We start from the raw sequence: 19,479 nt of genomic DNA, 5'->3' as shown, positions 1-19,479 counted from the left end.
GAAAGGAAATCCACTATCTCAAGACTCAGGAATTACAGACACTCATGAACAACTCAGTTCATAGTTCACTTCCTAATCTACCCAGTGTATTTCTACTTAGAATCCCAACCTAAGTATGAGAGCCCCTCTCACTTTCTCTCAATCACTGCCACAGTGATTGGTAAACACAATAACAATCAGAGTTTGAATATAATCAAACAACACAGAACCCTTCTTTGCTTTATAGAATCAGTGAGCAAAGAGGATTCACAAATAACAAGGACGAAGCACAATAACAAATCCTAAAACACACGATCTCTCTTATCAGCTTCGGTACACTTCACGTTTTAGGTCTTCATCCTTTTATAGACTTCAGCAGCGGTAGCATGTGCTTTAGGGTTGGCACGGGCTGAAGAAACAGATTGCAGTAACAGCAATTCAAAACGCAATCTTGATAGATTCGGTTTCTTATTGCACAAGAAAAGATAGAAACCAATCTTTTAACAAAGATTGTTTCAACAAATAACAACCCAACACTCAAAACCCTTCTCGACAGCTACTTGTTCCTCAAGTAACTCAAAAAACATATCTTCAATAAATCTTCAGAGGGCCCACAACAGAAACACAAGCTGAGGACTGATGCCCTAGCTTCACGAGGTCAGATGCCACGGCATCTGCTTCGACAATCGGTTGTTTTGACAAAATGCATGGCAACATGTTCCAACAAATAGATTGAAGTGTTGAACTCAAAACAATCACAAAATGCACATATCTATCTCTCACTCACTCTCACTCACTCACTCACTCAATCACTCAATCATTCTTCTTCTTCTTCTACTTAATTTTTTTTCAGAAAAAAGATTTAAGTACCATTAGTGAAAATGTATTGTTAGTAACAATGTTATGATAATGTTGTATGATGAAATCTTAGGTTCATGTTCTTCTGTTTTTATTCCAATCAAAATTTACATATTTTTATCATTTACCTCCTCTGTGATCTTCCGAGAATTGATAGATAAAAAGGATGCAATTTGATCTTTTAATAAAATCTGAGAAAGGGAAGTTGCTAATGGTAACTATTTAGACTTCTTTATTGCATTGCGAAGAGAGATCCAAGACTAAGATTTTATGACGCCATGCGGGCAATGGATGGAATAGACAACCTCACTCTTAGCCGGATTTGAGGTGAGACCAAGAAGATGTTGAAAGATATGAAGGGTAGTGAAGGCTCATTTAGGATAACTACACCGTTATACAAGAAAGACACATTCCGTGGAAAGGATAACCGCTTTGTCACTCGAAAATAGGATCATTGCTCCAAGACGTACACTGGCAAGCTAAAGAAAGTAAAAGAAAATATTGCCAGGGGTTAAATAGACTATATCAGTCATACAGAGCGTTTAGAGCACTCACTTCTCTTTCGTTTTATTTTATTTCAGTTAGAGGAAGGAGCCGCATGAAAGATTTATGACACCATCGTGGTTTTCCTCCGCCCGCCTGGTTGTCTCGTTCGAGAGGGAATCTGCACCATGCATACCCTAAGAGAAAGAGAATCAGAGGGGAAAGAAAGAAAAATAGGACTAAGGATAAAAAGAAGAGATGAGAGCAGTGAGGTTTACCCTTGTAGTTACTCAAACTTGTCTTGGTGCTTCAAGAATTCAATCCGGTGTGCTTTCAAATTAGAAAAAGTTCATTAAATCGCCGTTGTTGACAACCTGCAAGAAAAGCACATCAAGAATCAACAAAAAAAAAAAAAGAAGAGAGAAGTGAGCGGGTTGGGGGGGGATAAAATGAAAAATGTGACTAAGTGACTGACATTTGAGAGAACATAAGAGATCGGTGAGGTGCACCTTTGTCGCCTTCCTGAATTGATCAAAAATACTTCAAGAAATCGATCACATGTGCCTCAAATAGCTACAATTCAGTGGAGCTGAAAACAAATATAAAACATTTCCATAAGGGCATCTCAACGCAGACAAAAAAATAACAAGAGAAGAATTGAACACAATAACTAGAATGGACTTTAAAGTAACCTTAGTTAATTATAGCACCTTGCATGTGTTTTGTGCCCGGGTACACAAGATACATGCAGGGTTCTATAATTACTCGAATAATGCAGTATGGGACAAATTAACCAATGCATTTCAGCAAAACCATTATCTTGAAAAGGCTGATTGCATTGTCCTTTGCAAATTGAATCTATTGAGGAAAGAAGAACTGCATAAAGCTGTAGAAAAAAAAGGGTGTTTAGTTCAAAGTCCAATGTAAATAATGCATCATGGGACAAATTAACCAATGCATTTTAGCAAGACCGTTATCCTAAAAAGAAGAGAAGATGGCATGTGATTAACCTTCGTTGTCTTCACGAACTGGTCAAAGAATGTTAGGAACCAGATTGCAAGAAACAGGTATTTTTCAATAGAAAGATGAATTAGATGAATACTGAGAGCTTTATTGAATTGAAATGGGACTACAAAGGAAAAGGAGTATTAATCCTAGAATTTCCTTTACTCAGAGCTAGGCTCCGCTTAGGAAGTCAATACTTCCTATACATAATGAATACACAGAATTCCAAGATGATCTCAACATTCCCTCTGCTTGCCTTATATTCTCTATCTACCTGCCAGCTCTCCTTTTCCCTATCCGTTATCCCTCTAACTAACTTAGCCACTATTTCCCTTCTTGCCCCTTCTAGAATACACCTGAAAGATTCTTGGCCTATTTGTCCTATTATGAATTAATTCCACATGTGGCAAATCATTAGGGATCCTATCAAAGAACTTCAAGAATTCGATCAAGTGCGCCTCCAACTTTGGCTAAACACGATAAAATGCCTTGGCCCGTTGTTGTATCAGTGCCCCTCGAGTTCTAGTTTTAAAAAATCAACAATTAGGATAACTACACCATTATACAAGAAAGACACTTACCGTGGAAAGGCTAATTGCTTTATCGATCTAAAATAGGATCACTGCTCCAAGACATACACCAGCAAGCTAGAGAAAGTAAAAGAAAATATTGTCAGGGGCTAAATAGAATATTAAACTGGACTATATCGGTCATACCGAGCGTTTAGTGCACTCACTTCTCTTTCGTTTTATTTTATTCCAGTTAGAGGAAGGAGCAGCATGAAAGATTTAAGACACCATCGTGGTTTTCCTCCACCGGCATGGTTGTCTTGTTCGCGAGGGAATCTACACCATCCATACCCTAAGAGAAAGAGAATCAGAGGGGAAAGAAAGAAAAATAAGACAAAGGATAAAAAGAAGAGATGAGAGCAGTGAGGTTTACCCTTGTAGTTGCTCAAACTTGTCAAGGTGCTTCAAGAATTCAATCTGGTGAGCTTTCGAATTAGAAAAAGATAATTAAATCTCCATTGTTGACAACCTGCAAGAAAAGTACTTCAAGAATCAAAAATAAAGAAGAGAGAGAAGAAGCGAGTGAGGGGGGGGAGGGGAATAAAATGAAAAATATGACTAACATTTTAGAGAACATAAGAGATCGGTGAGGTGCGCCTTTGTCGCCTTCCTGAATTGGTCAAAAATACTTCAAGAAATCGATCACTTGTGCCTAGAATAGCTACAATTCAGTGGAGCTGAAAACAAACAGAAAACATTTCCATAAGGGCATCTGAACACAGACACAAAATAACAAGACAAGAATTGAACACAATAACTAGAATGGACTCTAAAGTAACCTTAGTTAATTATAGCACCTTGCATGTGTTTTGTGCCCGGGTACACAAGATAAATGCAGGATTCTATAATTACTCGAATAATGCAATATGGGACAAATTAACCAATGCGTTTTAGCAAAATCGTTATCCTGAAAATGCTGATTGCATCGTCCTTTGCAAATTGGATCTATTGAGGAAAGAAGAACTGCATAAAGCTGTAGAAAATAAAAGGGTGTTTAGTTCTAAGTACAATGTAAATAGTGCAACATGGGACAAATTTGCCCAATGCATTTTCGCAAGACCGTTATCCTGAAAAGAAGAGAAGATGGCATGTAACTAACCTTCGTTGTCTTCACGAACTGGTCAAAGAAATTCAAGAATTCGATCAAGGGCGCTTTCAACTTTGGGTAAACACGATAAAATGCCTTGGCCCGTTGTTGTTTCAGTGCCCCTCGAGTTCTAGTTTTAAAAAATCAACAATTAGGATAACTACACCATTATACAAGAAAGACTCTTACCGTGGAAAGGCTAATTGCTTTGTCGATCTTAAATAGGATCATTGCTCCAAGACGTACACCAGCAAGCTAGAGAAAGTAAAAGAAAATATTGCCAGGGGCTAAATAGAATATTAAAATGGACTATATCGGTCATCCCGAGCGTTTAGTGCACTCACTTCTAGTTCGTTTTATTTTATTCCAGTTAGAGGAAGGAGCAGCATGAAAGATTTCAGACACCATCGTGGTTATCCTCCACCGGCACGGTTGTCGCGTTCGCGAGGGAATCTACACCATCCATACCCTAAGAGAAAGAGAATCAGAGGGGAAAGAAACAAAAATAAGACTAAGGATAAAAAGAAGAGATGAGAGCAGTGAGGTTTACCCTTGTAGTTGCTCAAACTTGTCGTGGTGCTCCAAGAATTCAATCTGGTAAGCTTTCAAATTAGAAAAAGATCATTAAATCTCCATTGTAGACAACCTGCAAGAAAGTACTTCAAGAATCAAAAATAAAGAAGAGAGAGAAGAGAGCGAGTGAGGAGGGGGAATAAAATGAAAAATATGACTAACATTTGAGAGAACATAAGAGATCGGTGAGGTGCGCCTTTGTCGCCTTCCTGAATTGGTCAAAAATACTTCAAGAAATCGATCACTTGTGCCTACCATAGCTACAATTCAGTGGAGCTGAAAACAAATAGAAAACATTTTCATAAGGCAATCTGATAGAAAACATTTTCATAAGGCAATCTGAACGCAGACATCAAATAACAAGACAAGAATTGAAAACAATAACTAGAATGGACTCTAAAGTAACCTTAGTTAATTATAGCACCTTACATGTGTTTTGTGCCCGGGTACACAAGATACATGCAGGATTCTATAATTACTCGAATAATGCAATATGGGACAAATTAAACAATGCGTTTAAGCAAAACCGTTATCCTGAAAAGGCGGATTGCATCGTCCTTTGCAAATGGGATCCATTGAGGAAATAAGAACTCCATAGAGCTGTAGAAAATAAAAGGGTGTTTAGTTCAAAGTGCAATGTAAATAGTGCATCATGAGACAAATTAACCAATGCATTTTAGCAAGACCGTTATCCTGAAAAGAAGAGAAGATGGCATGTAATTAAACTTCGTTGTCTTCACGAACAGGTCATAGAACTTCAAGATTTTCAAGTGCGCCTCCAACTTTGGCTAAGCACGATAAAATGCCTTGGCCCGTTGTTGATTCAGTGCCCCTCGAGTTCTAGTTTAAAAAAATCAACAATTAGGATAACAACACCAATATACAAGAAAGACACTTACCGTTGAAAAGATAATTGCTTTGTTGCTCGAAAATAGGATTATTGCTCCAAGACGTACACCAGCAAGCTAGAGAAAGTAAAAGAATATCTTGCAGGGGCTAAATAGAATGTTAAGATGGACTATATCAGTCATACCGAGCGTTTAGAGAACTCACTTCTCTTTCGTTTTATTTTATTTCAGTTAGAGGAAGGAGGCGCATGAAAGATTTCAGACACCATCGTGGTTTTCCTCCACCCGCTTGGTTGTCTCGTTCGCGAGGGAATCTACACCATCCATACCCTAAGAGAAAGAGAATCAGAGGGGAAAGAAAAAAAATAAGACTAAGGATTAAAAAAAGAGATGAGAACCGAGAGGTTGACCCTTGTAGAAGCTCAAACTTTTCGTGGTGCTTCAAGAATTCAATCAGGTGTGCTTTCAAATTAGAAAAAGATCGCTAAATCGCCATTGTCGACATACTGCAAGAAAAGCACATCAAGAATCAAAAAAAAAAGAAGAGAGAGAAGAGAGCGAGTGAGGGGTGATAAATTGAAAAATGTGACTAAGTGACTAACATTTGAGAGAACATCAGAGATCGGTGAGGTGCGCCTTTGTCTTTTAACCGAATTGGTCAAAAGTACTTCAAGAAATCGATCACATGTGCCTTGAATAGCTACAATTCAGTGGAGCTGAAAACAAATAGAAAACATTTCCATAAGGGCATCTGAACGAAGACAAAAAAATAACAAGCCAAGAACTGAACACAATAACTAGAATGGACTCTAAAGTAACCTTAGTTAATTATAGTACCTAGCATGTGTTTTGTGCCCGGGTACACAAGATACATGCAGGATGTTACAATTACTCGAATAATGCAATAAGAGACAAATTAACCAATGCATTTTAGCAAAACTGCTATCCTGAAAAAGCTGATTGCACCGTCCTTTGTAAATTGGATCCATTAAGGAAAGAAGAACTGCATAAAGCTGTAGAAAACAAAAGGGTGTTTAGTTCTAAGTAAAATGTAAATAATGCAACATGGGACAAATTAACCAATGCATTTTCGCAAGACCGTTATCCTGAAAAGAAGAGAAGATGGCATGGAAGTATCCTTCGTTGTCTTCACGAACTGATCAAAGAACTTCAAGAATTCGATCAAGTGCGCCTCTAACTCTGGCTAAACAAAATAAAATGCCTAGGCCCTCAAGTTCTAGTTAAAAAAAATCAACAATTAGGACAACTACACCATTATACAAGAAAGACGCTTACCGTGGAAAGGCTAATTGCTTTGTCGCTCGAAAATAGGATCATTGCTCCAAGATGTACACCAGCAAGCTAGAGAAAGTAAAAGAAAATATTGTCAGGGGCTAAATAGAATGTTAATGTGGACTATATCGTTCATACCGAGCGTTTAGAGCACTCACTTGTCTTTCGTTTTATTTTATTTCAGTTAGAGGAAGGAGGCGCATGAAAGATTTCAGACACCATCATGGTTTTCCTCCACCCCCTTGGTATTCTCGTTCGCGAGGGATTCTACACCATCCATACCCTAAGAGAAAGAGAATCAGAGGGGAAAGAAAGAATAATAAGACTAAGGATAAAAAAAGAAATGAGAGCTGAGAGGTTTACCCTAGTAGTAGCTCAAACTTGTCGTGGTGCTTCAAGAATTCAATCTGGTGTGCTTTCAAATTAGAAAAGGATCATTAAATCGCCATTGTTGAAAACCTGCAACAAAAGCACATCTAGAATCAAAAATAAAAAAGAGAGAGAAGAGAGCGAGTGAGGGGGGTTAAATTGAAAAATGTGACTAAGTGACTAACATTTGAGAGATCAGAGATCGGTGAAGTGCGCCTTTGTCGCTTTACCGAATTGGTCAAAAGTACTTCAAGAAATCGATCACATGTGCCTCCAATAGCTACAATTCAGTGGAGCGGAAACCAAATAGAAAACATTTCCATAAGGGCATCTGAATGCCAAAAAAAAAATAACAACCCAAGACCTGAAAACAATAACTAGAATGGACTCTAAAGTAACCTTAGTCAATTATAGCACCTAGCATGTGTTTTGTGCCCGGGGACACAAAATACATGCAGGATTCTACAATTACTCGAATAATGCAATATGAGACAAATTAACCAATGCATTTTAGCAAAACCGTTATCCTGAAAAAGCTGATTGCATCGTCCTTTGTAAATTGGATCTATTGAGGAAAGAAGAACTGCATAAAGCTGTAGAAAACAAAAGGGTGTTTAGTTCTAAGTACAATGTAAATAATGCAACATGGGACAAATTAATCAATGCATTTTCGCAAGACCGTTATCTTGAAAAGAAGAGAAGATGGCACGGAAGTATCCTTCGTTGTCTTCACGAACTGATCAAAGAACTTCAAGAATTCGATCAAGTGCGCCTCTAACTCTGGCTAAACAAAATAAAAGACCTAGGCCCTCAAGTTCTAGTTTAAAAAAATCCACAATTAGGAAAACTACACCATTATAAAAGAAACACGCTTACCGTGGAAAGGCTAATTGCTTTGTCGCTCGAAAATAGAATCATTGCTCAAAGACGTACACCAGCAAGCTAGAGAAAGGAAAAGAAAATATTGTCAGGGGCTAAATAGAATGTTAATGTGGACTATATCGTTCATACCGAGCGTTTAGAGCACACACTTCTCTTTCGTTTTATTTTATTCCAGTTAGAGGAAGGAGCAGCATGAAAGATTTAAGACACCATCGTGGTTTTCCTCCACCCGCTTGGTTGTCTCGTTCGAGAGGGAATCTACACCACCCATACCCTAAGAGAAATAGAATCAGAGGGGAAAGAAAGAAAAATAAGACTAAGGATAAAAAGAAGAGATGAGAGCAGTGAGGTTTACCCTTGTTATTGCTAAAACTTGTCGTGATGCTTCAAGAATTCAATCTGGTTTCCTTTCAAATTAGAAAAAGATCATTAAATCGCCATTGTAGAAAACCTGCAAGAAAAGCACATCAAGAATCAAAAAAGAAGAGAGAAGAGAGTGAGTGAGGGGTAAAATGAAAAATGTGACTAAGTGACTAACATTTGAGAGAATATAAGAGATCGGCGAGGTGCGCCTTTGTCGCTTTCCCGAATTGGTCAAAAGTACTTCAATAAATCGATCACATTTGCCTCGACTAACTACAATTCAGTGGACCTGAAAACAAATAGAAAACATTTCCTTAAGGGCATCTGAACGCAGACAAAAAAATAACATGCCAAGAACTGAACACAATAACTAGAATGGACTTTAAAGTAACATTAGTTAATTATAGCACCTAGCATGTGTTTTGTGCTCGGGTCCACAAGATACATGCAGGATTCTATAATTACTCGAATAATGCAATATGGGACAAATTAACCAATGCGTTTTAGCAAAACCGTTATCCTGAAAAGGCTGGTTGCATCGTCCTTTGCAAATTGGATCTATTGAGGAAAGAAGAACTGCATAAAGCTGTAGAAAATAAAAGGGTGTTTAGTTCTAAGTGCAATATAAATAATGCAACATGGGACAAATTAACCAATGCATTTTAGCAAGACCGTTATCCTGAAAAGAAGAGAAGATGGCATTTAATTAACCTTCGTTGTCTTCACGAACAGGTCAAACAACTTCAAGAATTCGATTAAGTGCACCTCCAACTTTGGCTAAACACGATAAAATGCCTTGGCCCGTTGTTGTTTCAGTGCCCCACGAGTTCTAGGTTAAAAAAATCAACAATTAGGATAACAACACCAATATACAAGAAAGACACTTACCGTGGAAAAGATAATTGCTTTGTCACTCGAAAATAGGATCATTGCTCCAAGACGAACACCAGCAAGCTAGAGAAAGTAAAAGAAAATATTGTCAAGGGCTAAATAGAATGTTAATGTGAACTATATAGTTCATACCGAGCGTTTAGAGCACTCACTTCTCTTTCGTTTTATTTTATTTCAGTTAGAGGTAGGAGGCGCATGAAAGATTTCAGACACCATCGTGGTTTTCCTCCTCCCGCTTGGTAGTCTCGTTAGCGAGGGAATCTACACCATCCATACCCTAAGAGAAAGAGAATCAGAGGGGAAAGAAAGAATAATAAGACTAAGGATAAAAAAAGAAATGAGAGCAGAGAGGTTTACCCTTGTAGTAGCTCAAACTTGTCGTGGTGCATCAAGAATTCAATCTGGTGTGCTTTCTAATTAGAAAAAGATCATTAAATCGCCATTGTTGACAACCTGCAAGAAAAGCACATCAAGAATAAAAAAAAAAAAGACGAGAGAGAAGAGAGCGAGTGAGGGGGGGAATAAAATGAAAAATATGACTAACATTTGAGAGAACATAAGAAATTGGTGAGGTGCGCCTTTGTCGCCTTCCTGAATTGGTCAAAAATAATTCCAAGAAATCGATCACATGTGCCTCAAATAGCTACAATTCAGTGGAGCTGAAAAGAAATAGAAAACATTTCCATAAGGGCATCTGAACGCAGACAAAAAAATAACAAGCCAAGAACCGAACACAATAACTAGAATGGACTCTAAAGTAACCTTAGTTAATTATAGCACCTTGCATGTGTTTTGTGCCCGGGTACACAAGATACATGCAAGATTCTACAATTACTCGAATAATGCAATATGAGACAAATTAACCAATGCATTTTAGCAAAACCGTTACCCTGAAAAAGCTGATTGCATCGTCCTTTGTAAATTGGATCTATTGAGGAAAGAAGAACTGCATAAAGCTGTAGAAAACAAAAGGGTGTTTAGTTCTAAGTACAATGCAAATAATGCAACATGCGACAAATTAATCAATGCATTTTCGCAAGACCGTTATCTTGAAAAGAAGAGAAGATGGCATGGAAGTATCCTTCGTTGTCTTCACGAACTGATCAAAGAACTTCAAGAATTCGATCAAGTGCGCCACTAACTCTGGCTAAACAAAATAAAATACCTAGGCCCTCAAGTTCTAGTTTAAAAAAATCAACAATTAGGAAAACTACACCATTATACAAGAAAGACGCTTACCGTGGAAAGGCTAATTGCTTTGTCGCTCGAAAATAGGATCATTGCTCCAAGACGTACACCAGCAAGCTAGAGAAAGTAAAAGAAAATATTGTCAGGGGCTAAATAGAATATTAAAATGGACTATATCGGTCATCCCGATCAAAGAACTTCAAGAATTCGATCAAGTGCGCCACTAACTCTGGCTAAACAAAATAAAATACCTAGGCCCTCAAGTTCTAGTTTAAAAAAATCAACAATTAGGAAAACTACACCATTATACAAGAAAGACGCTTACCGTGGAAAGGCTAATTGCTTTGTCGCTCGAAAATAGGATCATTGCTCCAAGACGTACACCAGCAAGCTAGAGAAAGTAAAAGAAAATATTGTCAGGGGCTAAATAGAATATTAAAATGGACTATATCGGTCATCCCGAGCGTTTAGTGCACTCACTTCTAGTTCGTTTTATTTTATTCCAGTTAGAGGAAGGAGCAGCATGAAAGATTTCAGACACCATCGTGGTTATCCTCCACCGGCACGGTTGTCTCGTTCGCGAGGATATCTACACCATCCATACCCTAAGAGAAAGAATCAGAGGGGAAAGAAAGAAAAAGAAGATTAAGGATAAAAAGAAGAGATGAGAGCAGTGAGGTTTACCGTTGTAGTTGCTCAAACTTGTCGTGGTGCTTCAAGAATTCAATCTGGTAAGCTTTCAAATTAGAAAAAGATCATTAAATCTCCATTGTAGACAACCTGCAAGAAAAGTACTTCAAGAATCAAAAATAAAGAAGAAAGAGAAGAGAGCGAGTGAGGGGGGGGAATAAAATGAAAAATATGACTAACATTTGAGAGAACATAAGAGATCGGTGAGGTGCGCCTTTGTCGCCTTCCTGAATTGGTCAAAAATACTCCAAGAAATCGATCACTTGTGCCTACAATAGCTACAATTCAGTGGAGCTGAAAACAAATAGAAAACATTTTCATAAGGCAATCTGAACGCAGACATCAAATAACAAGACAAGAATTGAAAACAATAACTAGAATGGACTCTAAAGTAACCTTAGTTAATTATAGCACCTTGCATGTGTTTTGTGCCCGGGTACACAAGATACATGCAGGATTCTGTAATTACTCGAATAATGCAATATGGGACAAATTAAACAATGCGTTTAAGCAAAACCGTTATCCTGAAAAGGCGGATTGCATCGTCCTTTGCAAATGGGATCCTTTGAGGAAATAAGAACTCCATAGAGCTGTAGAAAATAAAAGGGTGTTTAGTTCTAAGTGCAATGTAAATAGTGCATCATGAGACAAATTAACCAATGCATTTTAGCAAGACCGTTATCCTGAAAAGAAGAGAAGATGGCATGTAATTAAACTTCGTTGTCTTCACGAACAGGTCATAGAACTTCAAGATTTTCAAGTGCGCCTCCAACTTTGGCTAAGCACGATAAAATGCCTTGGCCCGTTGTTGATTCAGTGCCCCTCGAGTTCTAGTTTAAAAAAATCAACAATTAGGATAACAACACCAATATACAAGAAAGACACTTACGTTGAAAAGATAATTGCTTTGTTGCTCGAAAATAGGATTATTGCTCCAAGACGTACACCAGCAAGCTAGAGAAAGTAAAAGAATATCTTGCAGGGGCTAAATAGAATGTTAAGATGGACTATATCAGTCATACCGAGCGTTAGAGCACTCACTTCTCTTTCGTTTTATTTTATTTCAGTTAGAGGAAGGAGGCGCATGAAAGATCTCAGACACCATCGTGGTTTTCCTCCAACCGCTTTGTTGTCTCGTTCGCGAGGGAATCTACACCATCCATACCCTAAGAGAAAGAGAATCAGAGGGGAAAGAAACAAAAATAAGACTAAGGATAAAAAAAGAGATGAGAACCGAGAGGTTGACCCTTGTAGAAGCTCAAACTTTTCATGGTGCTTCAAGAATTCAATCAGGTGTGCTTTCAAATTAGAAAAAGATCGCTAAATTGCCATTGTCGACATACTGCAAGAAAAGCACATCAAGAATAAAAAAAAAAAAGAGAGAGAAGAGAGCGAGTGAGGGGTGATAATTGAAAAATGTGACTAAGTGACTAACATTTGAGAAAACATCAGAGATCGGTGAGGTGCGCCTTTGTCTTTTTACCGAATTTGTCAAAAGTACTTCAAGAAATCGATCACATGTGCCTTGAATAGCTACAAATCAGTGGAGCTGAAAACAAATAGAAAACATTTCCATAAGGGCATCTGAACGAAGACAAAAAAATAACAAGCCAAGAACTGAACACAATAACTAGAATGGACTCTAAAGTAACCTTAGTTAATTATAGCACCTAGCATGTGTTTTGTGCCCGGGTACACAAGATACATGCAGGATGTTACAATTACTCGAATAATGCAATAAGAGACAAATTAACCAATGCATTTTAGCTAAACTGTTATCCTGAAAAAGCTGATTGCATCGTCCTTTGTAAATTGGATCTATTGAGGAAAGAAGAACTGCATAAAGCTGTAGAAAACAAAAGGGTGTTTAGTTCTAAGTACAATGTAAATAATGCAACATGGGACAAATTAACCAATGCATTTTCGCAAGACCGTTATCCTGAAAAGAAGAGAAGATGGCATGGAAGTATCCTTCGTTGTCTTCACGAACTGATCAAAGAACTTCAAGAATTCGATCAAGTGCACCTCTAACTCTGGCTAAACAAAATAAAATGCCTAGGCCCTCAAGTTCTAGTTAAAAAAAATCAACAATTAGGAAAACTACACCATTATACAAGAAAGACGCTTACCGTGGAAAGGCTAATTGCTTTGTCGCTCGAAAATAGGATCATTGCTCCAAGACGTACACCAGCAAGCTAGAGAAAGTAAAAGAAAATATTGTCAGGGGCTAAATAGAATGTTAATGTGGACTATATCGTTCATACCTAGCGTTTAGAACACTCACTTCTCTTTCGTTTTATTTTATTTCAGTTAGAGGAAGGAGGCGCATGAAAGATTTCAGACACCATCATGGTTTTCCTCCACCCGCTTGGTATTCTCGTTCGCGAGGGATTCTACACCATCCATACCCTAAGAGAAAGAGAATCAGAGGGGAAAGAGAGAATAATAAGACTAAGGATAAAAAAAGAAATGAGAGCAGAGAGGTTTACCCTAGTAGTAGCTCAAACTTGTCGTGGTGCTTCAAGAATTCAATCTGGTGTGCTTTCAAATTAGAAAAGGATCATTAAATCGCCATTGTTGACAACCTGCAAGAAAAGCACATCAAGAATCAAAAAAAAAAAAAGAGAGAGATGAGAGCGAGTGAGGGGGGGCATAAAATGAAAAATATGACTAACATTTGAGAGAACATAAGAAATCGGTGAGGTGCGCCTTTGTCGCCTTCCTGAATTGGTCAAAAATACTTCCAAGAAATCGATCACATGTGCCTCAAATAGCTACAATTCAGTGGAGCTGAAAATAAATAGAAAACATTTCCATAAGGGCATCTGAACGCAGACAAAAAAATAACAAGCCAAGAACTGAACACAATAACTAGAATGGACTCTAAAGTAACCTTAGTTAATTATAGCACCTTGCATGTGTTTTGTGCCCGGGTACACAAGATACATGCAAGATTCTACAATTACTCGAATAATGCAATATGAGACAAATTAACCAATGCATTTTAGCAAAACCGTTACCCTGAAAAAGTTGATTGCATCGTCCTTTGTAAATTGGATCTATTGAGGAAAGAAGAACTGCATAAAGCTGTAGAAAACAGAAGGGTGTTTAGTTCTAAGTACAATGCAAATAATGCAACATGGGACAAATTAATCAATGCATTTTCGCAAGATCGTTATCTTGAAAAGAAGAGAAGATGGCATGGAAGTATCCTTCGTTGTTTTCACGAACTGATCAAAGAACTTCAAGAATTCGATCAAGTGCGCCTCTAACTCTGGCTAAACAAAATAAAATGCCTAGGCCCTCAAGTTCTAGTTAAAAAAAATCAACAATTAGGAAAACTACACCATTATACAAGAAAGACGCTTACCGTGGAAAGGCTAATTGCTTTGTCGCTCGAAAATTGGATCATTGCTCCAAGACGTACACCAGCAAGCTAGAGAAAGTAAAAGAAAATATTGTCAGGGGCTTAATAGAATGTTAATGTGGACTATATCGTTCATACCGAGCGTTTAGAGCACTCACTTCTATTTCGTTTTATTTTATTCCAGTTAGAGGAAGGAGCAGCATGAAAGATTTAAGACACCATCGTGGTTTTCCTCCACCCGCTTGGTTGTCTCGTTCGAGAGGGAATCTACACCATCCATACCCTAAGAGAAAGAGAATCAGAGGGGAAAGAAAGAAAAATAAGACTAAGGATAAAAAGAAGAGATGAGAGCAGTGAGGTTTAAACTTGTTATTGCTCAAAATTGTCGTGATGCTTCAAGAATTCCATCTGATTTCCTTTCAAATTAGAAAAAGATCATTAAATCGCTATAGTTGAAAACCTGCAAGAAAAGCACATCAAGAATCAAAAAACAAGAAGAGGGAAGAGAGCGAGTGAGGGGTGGGGGGGGGGGGGGGTAAAATGAAAAATGTGACCAAGTGACTAACATTTGAGAGAACATAAGAGATCAGCGATTTGCGCCTTTGTCGCTTTCCCGAATTGGTCAAAAGTTCTTCAATAAATCGATCACATGTGCCTCGAATAGCTACAATTCAGTGGACCTGAAAATAAATAGAAAACATTTCCATAAGGGCATCTGAACGCAGTAAAAAAAATAACAAGACAAGAACTGAACACAATAATTAGAATGGACTCTAAAGTAACCTTTGATAATTATAGCACCTAGCATGTGTTTTGTGCCCGGGTCCACAAGATACATGCAGGATTCTATAATTACTCGAATAATGCAATATGAGACAAATTAACCAATGCGTTTTAGCAAAACCGTTATCCTGAAAAGGCTGATTACATCGTCCTTTGCAAATTGGATCTATTAAGGTAAGAAGAACCGCATAAAGCTGTAGAAAATAAAAGGGTGTTTAGTTCTAAGTGCAATGTAAATAATGCAACATGGGACAAATTAACCAATGCATTTTCGCAAGACCGTTATCCTGAAAAGAAGAGAAGATGGCATGTAAGTAACCTTCGTTGTCTTCACGAACTGATCAAAGAACTTCAAGAATTCGATCAAGTGCGCCTCTAACTCTGGCTAAACAAAATAAAATGCCTAGGCCCTCAAGTTCTAGTTAAAAAAAATCAACAATTAGGAAAACTACACCATTATACAAGAAAGACGCTTATCGTGGAAAGGCTAATTGCTTTGTCGCTCGAAAATTGGATCATTGCTCCAAGACGTACACCAGCAAGCTAGAGAAAGTAAAAGAAAATATTGTCAGGGGCTTATTAGAATGTTAATGTGGACTATATCGTTCATACCGAGCGTTTAGAGCACTCACTTCTATTTCGTTTTATTTTATTCCTGTTAGAGGAAGGAGCAGCATGAAAGATTTAAGACACCATCGTGGTTTTCCTCCACCCGCTTGGTTGTCTCGTTCGAGAGGGAATCTACACCATCCATACCCTAAGAGAAAGAGAATCAGAGGGGAAAGAAAGAAAAATAAGACTAAGGATAAAAAGAAGAGATGAGAGCAGTGAGGTTTAAACTTGTTATTGCTCAAAATTGTCGTGATGCTTCAAGAATTCCATCTGATTTCCTTTCAAATTAGAAAAAGATCATTAAATCGCTATAGTTGAAAACCTGCAAGAAAAGCACATCAAGAATCAAAAAACAAGAAGAGGGAAGAGAGCGAGTGAGGGGTGGGGGGGGGGTAAAATGAAAAATGTGACCAAGTGACTAACATTTGAGAGAACATAAGAGATCAGCGATTTGCGCCTTTGTCGCTTTCCCGAATTGGTCAAAAGTTCTTCAATAAATCGATCACATGTGCCTCGAATAGCTACAATTCAGTGGACCTGAAAATAAATAGAAAACATTTCCATAAGGGCATCTGAACGCAGTAAAAAAAATAACAAGACAAGAACTGAACACAATAATTAGAATGGACTCTAAAGTAACCTTTGATAATTATAGCACCTAGCATGTGTTTTGTGCCCGGGTCCACAAGATACATGCAGGATTCTATAATTACTCGAATAATGCAATATGAGACAAATTAACCAATGCGTTTTAGCAAAACCGTTATCCTGAAAAGGCTGATTACATCGTCCTTTGCAAATTGGATCTATTAAGGTAAGAAGAACCGCATAAAGCTGTAGAAAATAAAAGGGTGTTTAGTTCTAAGTGCAATGTAAATAATGCAACATGGGACAAATTAACCAATGCATTTTCGCAAGACCGTTATCCTGAAAAGAAGAGAAGATGGCATGTAAGTAACCTTCGTTGTCTTCACGAACTGATCAAAGAACTTCAAGAATTCGATCAAGTGCGCCTCTAACTCTGGCTAAACAAAATAAAATGCCTAGGCCCTCAAGTTCTAGTTAAAAAAAATCAACAATTAGGAAAACTACACCATTATACAAGAAAGACGCTTATCGTGGAAAGGCTAATTGCTTTGTCGCTCGAAAATTGGATCATTGCTCCAAGACGTACACCAGCAAGCTAGAGAAAGTAAAAGAAAATATTGTCAGGGGCTTATTAGAATGTTAATGTGGACTATATCGTTCATACCGAGCGTTTAGAGCACTCACTTCTATTTCGTTTTATTTTATTCCTGTTAGAGGAAGGAGCAGCATGAAAGATTTAAGACACCATCGTGGTTTTCCTCCACCCGCTTGGTTGTCTCGTTCGAGAGGGAATCTACACCATCCATACCCTAAGAGAAAGAGAATCAGAGGGGAAAGAAAGAAAAATAAGACTAAGGATAAAAAGAAGAGATGAGAGCAGTGAGGTTTAAACTTGTTATTGCTCAAAATTGTCGTGATGCTTCAAGAATTCCATCTGATTTCCTTTCAAATTAGAAAAAGATCATTAAATCGCTATAGTTGAAAACCTGCAAGAAAAGCACATCAAGAATCAAAAAACAAGAAGAGGGAAGAGAGCGAGTGAGGGGTGGGGGGGGGGGGGTAAAATGAAAAATGTGACCAAGTGACTAACATTTGAGAGAACATAAGAGATCAGCGATTTGCGCCTTTGTCGCTTTCCCGAATTGGTCAAAAGTTCTTCAATAAATCGATCACATGTGCCTCGAATAGCTACAATTCAGTGGACCTGAAAATAAATAGAAAACATTTCCATAAGGGCATCTGAACGCAGTAAAAAAAATAACAAGACAAGAACTGAACACAATAATTAGAATGGACTCTAAAGTAACCTTTGATAATTATAGCACCTAGCATGTGTTTTGTGCCCGGGTCCACAAGATACATGCAGGATTCTATAATTACTCGAATAATGCAATATGAGACAAATTAACCAATGCGTTTTAGCAAAACCGTTATCCTGAAAAGGCTGATTACATCGTCCTTTGCAAATTGGATCTATTAAGGTAAGAAGAACCGCATAAAGCTGTAGAAAATAAAAGGGTGTTTAGTTCTAAGTGCAATGTAAATAATGCAACATGGGACAAATTAACCAATGCATTTTCGCAAGACCGTTATCCTGAAAAGAAGAGAAGATGGCATGTAAGTAACCTTCGTTGTCTTCACGAACTGATCAAAGAACTTCAAGAATTCGATCAAGTGCGCCTCTAACTCTGGCTAAACAAAATAAAATGCCTAGGCCCTCAAGTTCTAGTTAAAAAAAATCAACAATTAGGAAAACTACACCATTATACAAGAAAGACGCTTATCGTGGAAAGGCTAATTGCTTTGTCGCTCGAAAATTGGATCATTGCTCCAAGACGTACACCAGCAAGCTAGAGAAAGTAAAAGAAAATATTGTCAGGGGCTTAATAGAATGTTAATGTGGACTATATCGTTCATACCGAGCGTTTAGAGCACTCACTTCTATTTCGTTTTATTTTATTCCTGTTAGAGGAAGGAGCAGCATGAAAGATTTAAGACACCATCGTGGTTTTCCTCCACCCGCTTGGTTGTCTCGTTCGAGAGGGAATCTACACCACCCATACCCTAAGAGAAAGAGAATCAGAGGGGAAAGAGAAAAATAAGACTAAGGATAAAAAGAAGAGATGAGAGCAGTGAGGTTTACCCTTGTTATTGCTAAAACTTGTCGTGATGCTTCAAGAATTCAATATGGTTTCCTTTCAAATTAGAAAAAGATCATTAAATCGCCATTGTTGAAAACCTGCAAGAAAAGCACATCAAGAATCAAAAAAGAAGAAGAGAGAAGAGAGAAGAGAGCGAGTGAGAGGGGGGGGGGGGGTTAAAATGAAAAATGTGACTAAGTGACTAACATTTGAGAGAACATAAGAGATCAGTGAGGTGCGCCTTTGTCGCTTTCCCGAATTGGTCAAAAGTACTTCAGTAAATCGATCACATGTGCCTCGAATAGCTACAATTCATTGGACCTGAAAACAAATAGAAAACATTTCCATAAGGGCATCTGAACGCAGTCAAAAAAATAACAAGACAAGAACTGAACACAATAACTAGAACGGACTCTAAAGTAACCTTAGTTAATTATAGCACCTAGCATGTGTTTTGTGCCCGAGTCCACAAGATACATGCAGGATTCTATAATTACTCGTATAATGCAATATGGGACAAATTAACCAATGCGTTTTAACAATACCGTTATCCTGAAAAGGCTGATTGCATTGTCCTTTGCAAATTGAATCTATTGAGGAAAGAAGAACTGCATAAAGCTGTAGAAAATAAAAGGGTGTTTAGTTCTAAGTGCAATGTAAATAATGAAACAAGGGACAAATTGACCAATGCATTTTAGCAAGACCGTTATCCTGAAAAGAAGAGAAGATGACATGTAATTAACCTTCGTTGTCTTCACAAACAGGTCAAAGAACTTCAAGAATTCGATCAAGTGCACCTCCAACTTTGGCTAAACACGATAAAATGCCTTGGCCTGTTGTTGTTTCAGTGCCCCTCGAGTTCTAGTTTAAAAAAATCAACAATTACGATAACAACACCAATATACAAGAA

The 19,479-nt window shown here is 37.8% G+C and overlaps 1 long non-coding RNA gene across 3 annotated transcripts; it reads right to left on the bottom strand.

Annotated features, from left to right (window-relative positions):
* Nucleotide 1: 1 nt before the first annotated feature.
* LOC130732974 (uncharacterized) lies at nt 2-17,871 on the bottom strand. 3 transcript variants are annotated; one of them, XR_009017226.1, is made up of 60 exons: nt 17,736-17,871; nt 17,519-17,632; nt 17,321-17,414; nt 17,113-17,237; nt 16,800-17,023; nt 16,626-16,674; nt 16,264-16,377; nt 16,069-16,162; nt 15,861-15,985; nt 15,548-15,771; nt 15,374-15,422; nt 15,012-15,125; nt 14,812-14,905; nt 14,604-14,728; nt 14,449-14,514; nt 14,099-14,356; nt 13,754-13,868; nt 13,568-13,663; nt 13,363-13,487; nt 13,208-13,273; nt 12,514-13,115; nt 12,325-12,420; nt 12,120-12,244; nt 11,755-11,908; nt 11,259-11,668; nt 11,073-11,168; nt 10,869-10,993; nt 10,714-10,779; nt 10,440-10,505; nt 10,243-10,347; nt 10,090-10,156; nt 9,745-9,859; nt 9,558-9,653; nt 9,353-9,477; nt 9,021-9,263; nt 8,485-8,895; nt 8,302-8,397; nt 8,096-8,220; nt 7,941-8,006; nt 7,744-7,848; nt 7,250-7,657; nt 7,059-7,154; nt 6,854-6,978; nt 6,699-6,764; nt 6,502-6,606; nt 6,240-6,415; nt 6,005-6,118; nt 5,813-5,908; nt 5,241-5,732; nt 4,717-5,154; nt 4,532-4,627; nt 3,994-4,450; nt 3,458-3,867; nt 3,268-3,363; nt 3,062-3,186; nt 2,907-2,972; nt 1,796-2,206; nt 1,599-1,694; nt 1,393-1,517; nt 2-388 (listed from the first exon to the last, which is right to left on the bottom strand). It is a non-coding gene; the product is annotated as an uncharacterized LOC130732974 (long non-coding RNA). The 3 variants fall into 3 exon arrangements; XR_009017227.1 differs by lacking the exons at nt 16,626-16,674; nt 16,800-17,023; nt 17,113-17,237; ... (1 more) ...; nt 17,519-17,632; nt 17,736-17,871 and adding an exon at nt 16,481-16,616; XR_009017228.1 differs by lacking the exons at nt 15,374-15,422; nt 15,548-15,771; nt 15,861-15,985; ... (6 more) ...; nt 17,519-17,632; nt 17,736-17,871 and adding an exon at nt 15,229-15,364.
* Between the last annotated feature and the right edge of the window lie 1,608 nt (nt 17,872-19,479).

Source organism: Lotus japonicus, chromosome 1 (assembly GCF_012489685.1).
Source record: "Lotus japonicus ecotype B-129 chromosome 1, LjGifu_v1.2".
Taxonomy (NCBI): Eukaryota; Viridiplantae; Streptophyta; class Magnoliopsida; order Fabales; family Fabaceae; genus Lotus; species Lotus japonicus.
This window is presented reverse-complemented; position numbering and strand designations above follow the sequence as displayed.